Source organism: Protopterus annectens, chromosome 4.part1 (genome assembly GCF_019279795.1).
Source record: "Protopterus annectens isolate FY-2018-M chromosome 4.part1, PAN1.0, whole genome shotgun sequence".
Taxonomy (NCBI): domain Eukaryota; kingdom Metazoa; phylum Chordata; order Ceratodontiformes; family Protopteridae; genus Protopterus; species Protopterus annectens.
The window spans coordinates 802,359,060-802,373,016 of NC_056734.1; positions in this window are offsets into that span (position 1 = coordinate 802,359,060).

The following is a 13,957-nucleotide window of genomic DNA, read 5'->3' on the forward strand; positions in this document are numbered from 1 at the left end:
TTTAGTCCAGGCTTTACTAGGTCGTGTGGACTCACTCTCACAGAAAGTGGATTCTATCAATGTTCAAAGTATTTCGGGTGAGAACAGGGCTTTAAATCAGCAGAGTTCAGCCGGTAATCCAGTGATAAACAGAGATGAAGGACATAATAACAATGCAGCTGGTGGAAATGGTGAGTTGAATCACATTAATGGCACTGCTGAAATGCCTGTATCTAATGGTAATAATGCTGCAGTTCCTCAAGCTGCAGGCAGGAATAATTTCTCAACTACTAGTGGAATTATTCCAGTAATGAATAACTTTTTAGATAAAAACATTTCTTTTGGAGACATTAATAATTCTAGTACAACATTGATGTATCCAATGAGGAAGTGAATAACAGCTTACCAAACAAAATCGAGGTTTTTGATGCAAAGCTATTCAAATGTAAAAAATTGCAATTAGAGGTGTCATATCTTGAAGAATGCATCCGTAATAAAATCATTCCAAAAGGATTACGCCAATGGCGTTTCCCAGCAGGCTTGACGGATGATAGCATTTTTTATCATGAATTGATAGAATTATTCGATAAACAAGGTCAGGAATTCTTGCAAGCACTTATTTTGTTTTATACTAAAGACATTTCTAGTCTTAAAATTGATCATGAAAAACTTGAAAATGAAATAAAGTCAGATGCAGAATTCCTGAGGTATAAATATGAATACTGTAGAATATTTTCAAGCATTGATGCCACTATTGAAAAGCTCCTCTTAACCAAAAAGAAGAAAATAGCCAGAGACATTAAAGACTATGCCAATAAGCAGGCATATCCTAGACTTTCCAATAAAGCCCCAGGGAGACTTAATGCTAATTTACAACCTGGCCAAGGTATCCTTGAGCTGGATCAGACTAATTCCAACAGTAGTACTGATGTTCCTAACCAGCAAAGGCAGTTTTTAAGGAGGATCCCTAGGCTTAATACCAACAACAATAATAATAACAATAACTTTCAAGAAGGTTCTGTTGAACAACATGCCCACCCACGGGAATGCTAGAATTGTGTAGAACCTAACATTCAAGACAGGGCACCCCAAATCCATGAAAACCAACAGGATTTTTGTCAAGTGGGCAATTCCAGGGCGACGACCAACAACCGATATCGATTCCCACAGCAGAACAACAGGCGGAACAAGAGGAGACCACGCAGGAGATAGTTTATAACTGTAATTTTGGTATAAATTCAAGTTAGAAATTATAAAATAAGAAATAGATATAAAATGCAAGGATATGATTCAGTTGGATTTTATGCAGGTGGCTTTTCGAGGATTACCGGGAATGATAACAACATAAGCTTTAACAAAGCGGTCATTGCAACCCATGATTTTGACAATCTGTCAGCAGATGAGCCCATTAGAAGGTCAGAGAAACTACATAACCAAGCACAGGAAATATCTGTATCACCTCAGGGATATTATGAAGTCTCTAGAAAGAAAACAGAGATGCAAAGGAAGGGGGAGACGTGGGAACAACTTCAGACTGAGAAGGTAAATTCATTGATAGACTGGTCACAGTCAATAACAGTGACATAAATAATACTGACTCTATGAAAAGTTTTAATATTTACAATTTTAGTAGTGCTGAATCAAATGAGAGACATTTTTCGCATTTTAGAAAAGGATTTTCTTTTGTGCTTTATTTTAAAACTGATATTATGAGGCTACTGATTGAATTGAAGTTATTTACTAGGCAACTTAACTTGGTTTTGCATTTTCAAGGTAAAGAAACTGTGCATGTACACTCATTTTAAAAATATATATATTTATACCACCTTTTGACCATTAGGTTCATGTTTTTGAAAGGGTATGTGAAGGTGAGTTTAGACAAATGGCCAAAAAAGTTCTTATTGTCAACATAACGCATGAAGAAAGACAAATTGTGATCCATAAGAACTATCCTCCACCCTTGTCTGCCTTCATAACCCTTGTGCTTTTATTGTTAGAAAATTCCATTAAAATTAGTCTTTCTTCATGCATTAAGTTGCCATTAAACACTCTTTTATTTATGGCCATTTGTCTATTATGTTTTTAAAATGTTTGAAATTTTAAATGATATAAAAATCTATAAAAGGGTATCCAAAATGAGATTAACATCTCTGACTGTAAGATAGACTGTTATCTGATGGATGCAGTGTGTCAGGGTTATATTACCAAGCAAGAGCTTGATTGCCACCCATAACTGGTACATCCAGATTTCACAAGAACAGGCAAGACTCCACTTTGAGGCTGATAGTGGTTACACATGGTTCAAAAACTGAATCCTTGGCTTCCTTTATTGATTTCCATTGTAAGGAACTGTTGAAGAGCAAGGTTCATATTCTTAGGGACTCTTGGCCCTTGTTAGATATAATGAATTGAATTATATTTGATGACAACATAACATTTGTTACCATTGATGTTATTAACTTGTTCTCAGTGATTCCGCATGTAGATGGTTGTGAACTATTTTCTGATGCATCATCAAGTGATCTTGCATTCAGCAGCGCAAAACTTCATACATTAGTAGATTTCATAGAATTAGTTTTACAAAATAATTTTGTCTTTTTGAGAGAGAATATCTCCATCAGATTTTGGGTATGACTAGGGGTGCTAGATGTGCAACTGTTTATGCCAAGCTGGAACTGGCTGAATGGGAAAGCAAGTATTATTCCCTAGTGAATACATATAGTTTATCACACATTATTTTAGGTTCATAGATGACATTCTAATTTTATGGAAGGGTGATAGTAATATAGTGGAATTTGTGAATTTTTTAGATAATGACACATCCTTCTTGAAATTTACATTAAGGCGTGACACTCACAAGATGAGTATTTAGATATTCTGTTGTACAAGGACAAAGAAGAGAAGGCCTTCCATTCTCCAGTTTTTTTGGAAGAAGACATAGCTCAATTATTTTCTTCATTTTGAGAACTGTCACCTTCTATTGCAATAAGAAAGGGGTAGTAAAGGGCCAAACAGTGCATCTATCATGAAATGGACAAACTGGCTGACATGTTTACATGTAGAGGTTATCAGAGTAAATTGATTTATGATATTTATGAAGAAGTGAAAATGGGCAGGCAATTGAAATTTCAATCCATTCTCAGTAAAAAGAGCCATTTAAATAATGGTGAAATTACACAAATATGAAATGACAAAAAGAGGATAGAAAGTGCACAATGGTTACACCATTTAATGTGGATGCCACAAATATTAAGACGTTGAGGAAAACCTGGGGCTTAGTATTTACCACTGAGTTAAAGAAAAAGGTGGGGATGGCACATATGACCACCTTTTCTAGGGGTAAAAACAATAAAGTAATTACTGAGAAAGAAGTATTTACAGGTTACAAGGGTTTAAACTCCCGGATGGCTAAATGTGGGTCATGAAAAATTTGTAGGTTTATCAACGATGGCCCATATGTTATTATTTCAGGTTTTGATAGATCTTTAGCTTGCCCTGGATTATGTATTTGTAACACTAAGACTGTAGTATATGTTGCAATTTGTTTGACCTGTCCTGCATTTTACATAGGGATGACAACAAAGAGGTTAAGGAACTGCATGCATGAGAACACATACAACAAAATAAAAGGAAGATCATCAAATACCCTCTTCAGGCATACTACAGAATGCAACACTTACAAAAAAAAGTTGTTTTTTTTTTTTATAGTAGATAGAAGTACAGTGAAGGACGTTGGGGGGATACCAGCTCTTCACTTGAGTTGCAGGAATAAATTTGGCTGATCAAATTAACTCTGATACCAAGCCAGATTTGAATGATTTTGTCTCAAACTTAAGTGCATTATAACTGAGGACAAACAATTTTTAGAGTGTTATTATATGAGTGAACAAGAATTAAGTGGTTCTATATCTGTTTTTTACCCATTTTCTACTTTATAGTTACTAACTTGAATTTTGGTAAGTTGCTAAATGTGATCTCGAAATATTTGTCAATAATTATTGATGACAATTAGTGGCAATTAGTATGAGCAAGTTATTGGTTCGTTTTTAATTGATAGGAGGGTATTTAATGTTTTATTGGATTTGCATTTGCAGACTCTGATGAAGCCCGGTCATTTGGAGCAAAAGCACTTAGCCTGTGCATTTTATTGCTGAACATTTGCTTTACAATTTGCATGTCCATTAAAGTGCTGCCATACCATAACTGGAGTTTTTTTTGTTTTCATTGTTTGGTGTTTCAACATGTGTGATCATTTCTAAGAATCTTATTAATGAGCATTTATCAGGAGGAATTTGTATGTTTACAATAGCCTGTACTTTCTCATCATCTAACTATAATCTAGCAACAGTAAGTATCTGACCCATGTATTTCAAAAATATAACTATAACTTGTGACTTTAGTCTATCCTATAGGTTAATCTGTATACTGTCATGCTTGTGTCCTGTTCTACCCCAGGTGAACACCTCCACATTTATTACCTTTGCCAGGTCAGATAGCAAACGAATGCTTTAATTTTTGTCTTTATTTTACTGTTTCTAGGCTTTATTTCCACAATGTCATGCACAAGATCAGTTTTCTATACACACAAGTCTTCACTTATACATTTTAACTTCAAATTTTCAAAAATCATTCACTGCACACATCTATGGCTTTTTGTTGTATTAAATCAGATTGTCTGCCCTTTATCTATTCATTTCATACAAAACTGAATATTCTATGTCTGATTGAAGAATCACAGTGTTGCCCAAATTTACAATCATGTTTTGTGTGCTTCAACTTCAGTGTGCCATAACTTCATAATATAAGCACTGATTCTTTCTTAGACCTGCCAAGGATATGTGAGAAGAGACTAATCAAAATACAATACAAAAACTGAGAAACTGGTAGCTATTGATGTGGTTATTCTATCTCGCCATTCATTCTTTACTGATGGGTCCGGAGCTGATCCCTTGGCTCTGAGTCAGCCAATTACAAAGTTCAAGGTCTTCAAATAGCTCGAGGCCAAGTCCCTATTCCATGATGCACCTAGAGTTACCCCAGATCTAGTTTGCCACGGCAACAGATCGGAGGTTCTGCATTAGCTCGGGCCAGTAAAACAGTTTTTTTCTACTTACTTACTTTCTTATATTGATATTTAGATAGTTAGATAGTTTAAATAGTTCTATAAAGCTCTTACAGCTTTTTTTGGTATGTTTACCTACATTTATTCCCTTCCCTAGTTGGCCTCTTGTTTTAGGCCTAGTTTAAAAACCTTTTTCTAATTACTAGCGTGTGTTTAGTCAGTGACCTTTTGTCACATTTTATAATAAATAGTTGCATAGTTATTTGCTGTGTGGTGTGTTTAGCCTTAATTTATTTTAGAAAAGGCTTGAATTTAATAATTACTGTTGAATTTTTTGGTAGTTAACAGTACTTTTGTGGTATTTAGTCATTCTTTAGAATATTTAGACAAGTGTGCTGTGTCTTATAGCAGGGTTTGCATCTACCATGCCTTTCCCTCCAAGATATAGGTTCTTCTCCCTAATCTCTCTCTCACATATATCAATGAATGCATCGATAGTGTGATTCACTGGAGGGATAAAAGTACTGGGTTTCTTAAAAATACAACATTCGTGCAAGTCATTATGAAACATAGCCTTCAAGGTTAATGTCCTTAAATTATTATAAATTAGGGACGAACTTGCAAGGAACTCTAGAGCCTCCTTTCATAACATGTCACAGTTAAATTTTGCTGCATTACAAGAGTTAATAGAATTACCATCTATAGAAATCAAACCAGCTGATAAGGGAGGAGGCATTGTTGTTATGGATAAGCAGATATATCTGCAAGCAATGATGAACCTTTTGGACAACAATGATACGTATATTTGTATTTCGAATAGCCTAGTTAAAGGTATTATAGACAAGATAGAGTTCTTAGTCTTTGATTTATTGTGTTCAGGTTTGATCTCAGAATCTATTTTTAATTATTTCAGAGTTGAACATCCAGTTAGACCCATTGTCTATGGCCTTCCCAAAGTGCACAAGAATCTTATGAGCCCACCCATGCGTCCCATTGTATTTAGCAGAGGTTGGGCTACAGAGCTACTGTCAATATATGTAGAGAAGAACCTACATCCCATTTTGGATCAATGTACCACAGTTTTGAAAGACACAAAATCCTTTTTAACTGAATTAGGTACATACCTAGGACCTATGGATGACCCATGCATCTTTGTAACTATGGATATTGAATCCCTGTTCACAGTTATCCCCAATGAATGGGGAATCGATAAAGTTAGGTAGCTATTGTCTGCCCATAATTTGCAACAAGATAAAATAAGACTTTTATGTGCTCTATTAGAAATTATATTAGAGATTAATGTTTTTGTTTTTGGTGTACATAATTTCCTGCAGAAAGTTGGCATAGCAATGGGCACAGCATGTGCCAACAGCTACACCAATCTTTCATTAGTACAATGGGAAATGGATGCCATTTTTTTCCAATAACATCTACGCTGGCTCCATCAAGTGGTACAAGCGCTTTGTGGATTATATCTTTTTGCTATGGCAGGATACAGAAGTTAGATTATTTGAATTCATTGAGTTTTTGAATAGTGCAACTAGTTTTCTTAAATTCACATACCAATATTCTAGGCATGAGATCGACTTCTTAGATGTAAAGATCAGTAGAGATCAGTTACAATCGATCAATACTACACTTTTTACAAAACCTGTCAGGAAGAATAATCTGTTGCATTATAGAAGCATGCACCAACGGCATGTTAAGAATAATGTGTTGAAGGGGCAGGTATATAGAATAATGCGCCTATATAATGATGATGTTTGCCTGAGACAAGCCCTAGAATCTCTTAAAGGATGAGTTCTTAAATAGAGGGTATAGCCACAAACAGATCAATAATGTAATAGAAGGAGCTTGGAGAGAAAGGCATGGTAGATGCAAACCCTATTATAATACATCATATCAAGTGCCGAGAACAGATGAACAACAACAGAATGTAGATACGGACTCCAGTTCTATTAATTTTAGGGCACAGTGTATAGTGAGGATGCCTCTTACATACGCCAGTAACATCAATATAGTTTGCAATGTTATTAAGAGGAATTGGAATATTCCTGGAATTGTTGATGAGTTGCAAGGTACCATAGGTGCCATGCCTCATTTTACTTTTCGTAATAATAGAACACTTAAGAATTATCTGTGCTATAGATCACACACTAGTAGTCATTATGTCTATTCTGATACAATGGGTACCTATACTTGTAAAATATGTATGGTTTGCAGCCATATACATGTGGGCAGATGATTTGTACATCCCACAATGGTTTTTAGAATTGAGCCCTGTTTTTATGCTGATTGCAGGTCGAGCAATCTAGTATATTTTAGTTATTGCGTGGTATGTTATTCTTTTTATATAGGCAAAACCAACCGTTGTTTTAAAGACAGGATTTTAGAGCATGTCAGAGACATCAGGAATGTGAAAGAGACACGTGCTCTAGCTATGCATGTTAAGAGTGAAGGCACAACACACAAGTTTAAGTTTCTTGCCCTAGAATTGGTCCACGAGAAGGGCAAGAGAGGTGGAGATCTTAATAACAGCATTGAAGCTAGAGAGCAGAAATGGACTCTATTATTTCAAGCAGATAAACCACCTGGGCTTAATAGTAAAGTTTCAGTAAAACCATGCCTGAAAAATAGAGCCCTGAAACACTGAGTGATCCTATAGTCAACTAGCAACTCAAAGCTATGAGTTAGTGCTTATTTATTTATGGCTTTTATTGTTAATTGAATGTGATTGTTGTTCTCTCAACATTTATTATTTTCAGCTGAGTTGTTTCCATTAGGTTGGCTATTTAAATGTTTGTTTGAGTTTGTTTTTGTAGTCTGAAGAAGCAGTTTTTATCCATGAAAGCGCTTACTATTAAACTTTTCTGTACACATATTGGCAGTGTGTTACCAGTGTCTGATTTGTTCTACAAGATCTGAGGTAACTCTAGGTGCATCATGGGATAGGGACTTGGCCTCGAGCTATTTGAAGACCTCGAGCTTTGCAATTGGCCGCCTCGGAGCTGAGGGATCGGCTCCGAACCCATCAGTAAAGAATGAAGGTGAGATGAACAACTCACATGGAACGTTATGGTAAGTACATAACTTCTTTTTTATGGATCTGCATAGTAAGATACAGACAGTAAAAAGCCATTAGTCCTTTTTTAGTTTTATATAAAGGACAGGCATATTTTTATCAACTAAAGGAGACGTTGTAGGCAGTAATTAACAAAGAGTTGAAGGAATTTAAACCCATCAAACTCAAAAATTCCATCAGTGCTGAAGGAATGAATGCAGTAAACCACTGTAGACTACTGATAAAAAAATCCTTTATTGACTAATACAAAACTTTCTTATATCATCATGTTTAAGCTGAAAAGCTTTTCTTCCCTCCTGAATACAGTAATGGGACTTCAGAACAACAAAAAGAATCCTACCCACATCTACAGGTTTATAGAGTTACAATCAATCACATAAACAGCGATAAAGTTTGAAAACGAGTTGCAACCTAAGCAATCACATAAACAGCGATAAAGTTTGAAAATGAGTTGCAACCTAAGCAATTTTTAAAGGTATATCACTTAAAAAAGATTGAGTTAAAAACATTGACAACTCATATAAAAAACATTAAAATAATTGAAAACTTTGTGCAACATCTGAAAAAGTAAATAAACTTGGTAAACTGATAAATGATGTTTTCTAGTAAAACTCATAATAAATTGAAAACAATTATAGTTTTGTAGCCCTTTGCTTCAGTACCAGGCCAAGGGAAATATTATCATTTAAACCAGGAAATTGCATGACATCCAGTTTTAAATGACAACTTAATTCCCTAAGTCCTATTTTGTCCTCCTGTGCAACTCCTGTAGGGTTGGGAGTTACTTTTTCTAAAATCATAAACAAAAATTGTTTAAAGGAAACACAGTTTAATAAATGCCTAATTAGCACTTTGTTAGTATTACCCTTGGATATGTCATAATTATGTTCATAAATACATGTTTAAAAGCACATTCCATTTATCAATGTATAATGTAATCAAAATTATTTAAACCAATGAGCAAAAAGGTCACACAGACAAATCATTCAGTACAAACTAGAAGAAAAACCTTAAACTTCCTGTAATGAGGGCCCTGTCACTATATGCTGTGCTAATGAGGTCAATAAAAAAGGTGAAATGTGCATGTCCACAGCTAGTGGGGTTTGGCTTTATCAGCCTGAATGTATGCATAAAGACTTAAAAAGTAATAGGTTATAGGCATTCAGAAGCCATATAGCTGAAGCACTTGATGTTCTTAAGAAATCATTTGCATATATCCCATTGTCCTCCATTACAAGAGGTTATAGATATCACACAGTGAAAATTCTAGCTTGGCTGTTTTTTTTTTCTTGCAGTTTGTACTCAAAGCTATTATTTGGAAGGAAGAAAATAAGGGATATATTCCTTCTTGGCAAAAATTGTAAAAAAAAAAAAAAAAGATAAAGTGACAGTAAGAGTATTAAACAACAGTTTAGGACAAGAAAAAAGAAACATAAACTAAAAGAGATTATGGAAATAATAGCTAATAGCTTATTATGTTAAGAGAATATGTGAAGATGAGATGGAAGTGATGTGGTATTACTAAGGATTAAAAAAGATTAAGGAATAATCCTTAAATATGTAATAATGAAAAATATTGAAATCCAATAATTGATTGCTGTTTTAAAACAAGTTAACAAACAATCATTTCCAGGGTCAATGTAATAATGAAAAAAAAATTGAAATCCAATAATTGATTGCTGTTTTAAATCAAATTAACAAACAATTATTTTCAGGGTTGGATAGAACAGATTATAAGGTTTGTAAAGAAATGACTAAGAATCAAAAACAAATGTTTGTGTGTTTTTTCTAATTAGTGGAGGGGATACATGCTCATTAATGAACAAATAAGCAAAGAATTAATAAAATTCATATGAGAAAATGGAGAAATAGATAATGTAAAAGCCAGAGTTCAATGTGGTAGCGTGAAGTGCACACCTCCATGTACATGTCACAATACCTTTTTCTGATTTTGCAACCTCCCTAACAAAATACTGCATAGTGCTCTAGCAGGAAGACATGCAGCACCACATACAGCTGGCCCTGTGGCCATGCTGAATGTTAATGAGGCATTCCATGGGAGAGGCATATTCTAATTAGCCTTGTGCCTTCTCCACCAGAACTGCATCCCTACATGGTGGAGACATTCAAGAAATTGCTCAGCAGTGTACAGCTGTTCCTACCGTGTCAAATTACTGAACATACCAAAGATCCTTGTTCAAATACCTGCCGCAACTATAGTAATGCGATCAGGGGAGAAGTGAGCTGCTGGACATAAAGATAACTCATTGATGACGTGCCTTAATGGTAGTGACATTACTATGGGGATTGTAGGTCACAGGATACACTAGACACTAGGGAATACTGTTTATTGCAAGTGCCATAATGACACCAATTGCAGTACAGAGATCAGGATGTGTGAGGAGCACTAGACACCAGGGAAGCATGTGTGTATGACTGAAAGGGGGAATACCACTGCCTACATGAGTGGTAGTTCACTACCACAACATGCACATTGCAGTATTAAATGCAATTCAGACACATGCAAATTAGTCAATAATAATGTCTTACTTCATTATGACTAACATATCTCTGAATCACAAATTGGAACATCAGAGGATCAAGGCCTTTGTAGCACAAACAGTTTAGCTCATGTTAAGCCTTTTAATAAATTGCCAGGAAAGAATCCAAGACAAATTATGTTAAACAAACTCGATTGAAGATCATCATGAATGGTTTGAAAATATGGGGGGGTGTTAATAGAAGTTGTTTATGGTGGCAAAGGAAGGTAAAGTTATGAAATGTTGATATTAATAAAAGAGATGGAAGATGAAATAAGAAATGTTAAGGAAGAAGTTAAAAGTATGTTGGGTAATGTAACAAAACAATGTAATAGCACAAAGCCTGTTCAGTTATGGAGAATATTTGAGAGCTTTTGGACTAAAAGGGTAAGGTTTGAAATTATTACAAACTGTGTAAGAAATGAGTTGGGCTATGATAGTAGTTGTCACATAGTAAAGTAAGGAAACTGGGGTAAAAAAAGAGTCAGCAAGCCTACTCTATGAATGCAGAGGTTAAGATGAGGGGATACTTTTTATATAGACATAAGGTGAAGATACCTCTACTGTTATCATGTGTGAATTATGTATTGACAGAGGCAAAAATAATAAAAGATGGATAACAGAATTAATAAAAGAGTTAGATTATTCGGCAATGTTGGATTAGGATACAAAAAGAAAAATGTAAATGTATGGCAAAGGCAGAGAAAATGAAAAGGATTTACTTTTCTGTGTAAGAGATTTTGGTATTAGTTGTGAAATTTGGAAAGTAGAAGGTGGTTATGGGTCAAAAAGGATACTGTATTGAGGAGCTGAAGGACATTGCAGGCATATGAAAAATAGTTTACTATCACATTTCTGAAAATTACTCGGTCGAGTGATGACTTAAAAATACTGAAAATAAAAATATCGCCTAGGCAAAATGATGAAAATGGTAATGTCAACACATCTGTATTCGACATTGCCGACATTACCCAATGTACCTTGCATTCCAGTGATTTCCAACCCCCCACACCCCCTGCTACTTATATACACAAACTTTGAAATTGCACTACAGTGAGGAAAAGGGTACGTTTCCCGATCCCCACTGTAGTGCGATTTCCAAGCAGAACGTCAAGCTCACAACAGCAAATGCATACTAGCATTTGTTGTTATGGACACAACTATTTTTGGTTCAGCATTATGAGAACTGGGAAACAGACTTCCAGCCATCTCAGGTTGAGTGACTGCTGTTCAAAATGTGATTGTAAACCACAAAAAACTTTTAGGGTGACTTTTTTTAGGAAATAGTATATTTGATAAATACTGTTCAATTAGGAAAGGTAGAATGCATAGAAGTATATAGATAATATGTTTCTATATAGACAAAAAAGAAGTAATTATTGCATATGTTATGTTTGATGAGATACAGTTCAAGCTTAGGGAGTTCTCTATGTTGAAAGTGATAAAGGTAGGCTAGAACTTAGCATTGTTGCATTTCTTCTGAATAATGAAAAGAATAAATTATATGGCAAATCAAATTTTAACACAGGTATTACAGAATAAGTATGAAGAATCCTGAGAAAAACATAATCATCATCATCATCAACCCCTTTTTTTCATTTTCTACATGGGGTCAGTTTGTTGCATCAACTGTTACCAGCTTTCTCAGTTTAATGTCACTGTCCTACTTTCTTCAATGGTCATACACGACTGTCGCCAGTCTTTATTTAAATCAGTGTTAGGTAATTCAAAATACAGGTTGATGTCATCTGCATAGGCTGATAGTAGAAGGTTGTTATTCAATATTTTGGGTATATGATAGAAGGTACTTTGTGACAGATGTAAAAATAATGGGTTAATGTATATCTTAAAGAGAAAGGGTGAAAAGGGGCAAACTTGTCTTGTACCATTAACTAGTTTTATCTGCTTAGAGTAGGTTTTATTAATGACCAGTGTGGTATATGAAGAATTGTATAGTATTTAATTATGTTTATGAAATCATTTGGGATTTTAAAATATTGCATTGTTAGAAACAAGAAATCTAAATTAACTCTATCAGATGCTTTAATGGGATCAAGTGCCAGAAGATATCTGGCAAATCTGTCCTTCCCCAGTAGCTGTATCCCCATGTTTGTCTTCCCCACATGAAACCTGATTGCTCTGGGGATATGATTGTAGGTAAATATTTTTTTTAAGTCTGTTTGCTAGCATCGTGGAAAAAAAAATTAATATCTACGTTAATGAGTGATATTGGCCTATAGTTTGTTGGGTTAGTTTTGCCAATGTTGGGTTTTTGAATGAAAATGGTTTTGGAATTATTTAAATACAAATCTTTAAATCCAAATTTTCTGATATGATTAAAAGCCTTAAGAAGAGTAGGAGTCAGTTTGCGAGCAAAGGTTTTGTAGAAATTTGAGGTATAACCATCAGGTCAACAATAAGCGCTTTCATCTGCTGCAAGGCAAACTTCCTCAGTTCATCTGAGGAAGTTTGCCTTGCAGCAGACGAAAGCGCTTATTGTTGACCTGGATTTTCATTAAAAGAATTGGTTCTAACTGGTGGAACGGAGATTTCATTTCATAGTTTCTTTGGACATTTCTTGGTTTATCGGTTGTATAACCATCAGGACCAGGGGCTTTGTTTTTTTTTTTAAGCTCTCAATTGCATCTGCAATTTCATCTGACAAAAAAAAGGCTTCCAGTGAATCAGCTTGGTGTTTGTCAATATTTGGAAATTTAAGATTGTTAAAACACTGTAGGTCTCTAGAGAAGGTATATCTTGGGGTACATACAATTTCCTGTATATTGATTCAAATGTATGAATAATTTCTTGATAAGTAGTGAGTAGTTTGTTGTTATAAGTAATTTGTGAAATCATGGGGGGGTTGATAAATGTTTATGAGTCTAGCAAGTAACTTTGAGGGCTGCTGAGCCCACTCTGAGTAGCTATCAAGAAATTTCATCTCCAGGAAAGAGAGATTTTGCGAGTGCAATAAATATAAATCTTTTTGCAGGCTGAGGAGCTGGTTTTCTAATTCTAATGTAAAGTTTACCTGGAGTCATTTTTCAACTTCCTGGATTTTGTATTGTATATTACTTTATTTCTCTTTAGACAGTTTTTTGTAGTAAGAATATTTCTGGATCAACAACCCTCTTATTTTGCCCCCCAAAGAACATCTAGTGGAATATCAGAGTTTAGAAAACTGGTTTCCAGATCGTCCAAACCACGTTAGCTTCTTTCATGATTTCTTCTTTATCAAGAAGATTTGGATTTAAGGACTATGATAAGGAATTGCTTGGTTTGAAGAGTTTTTAG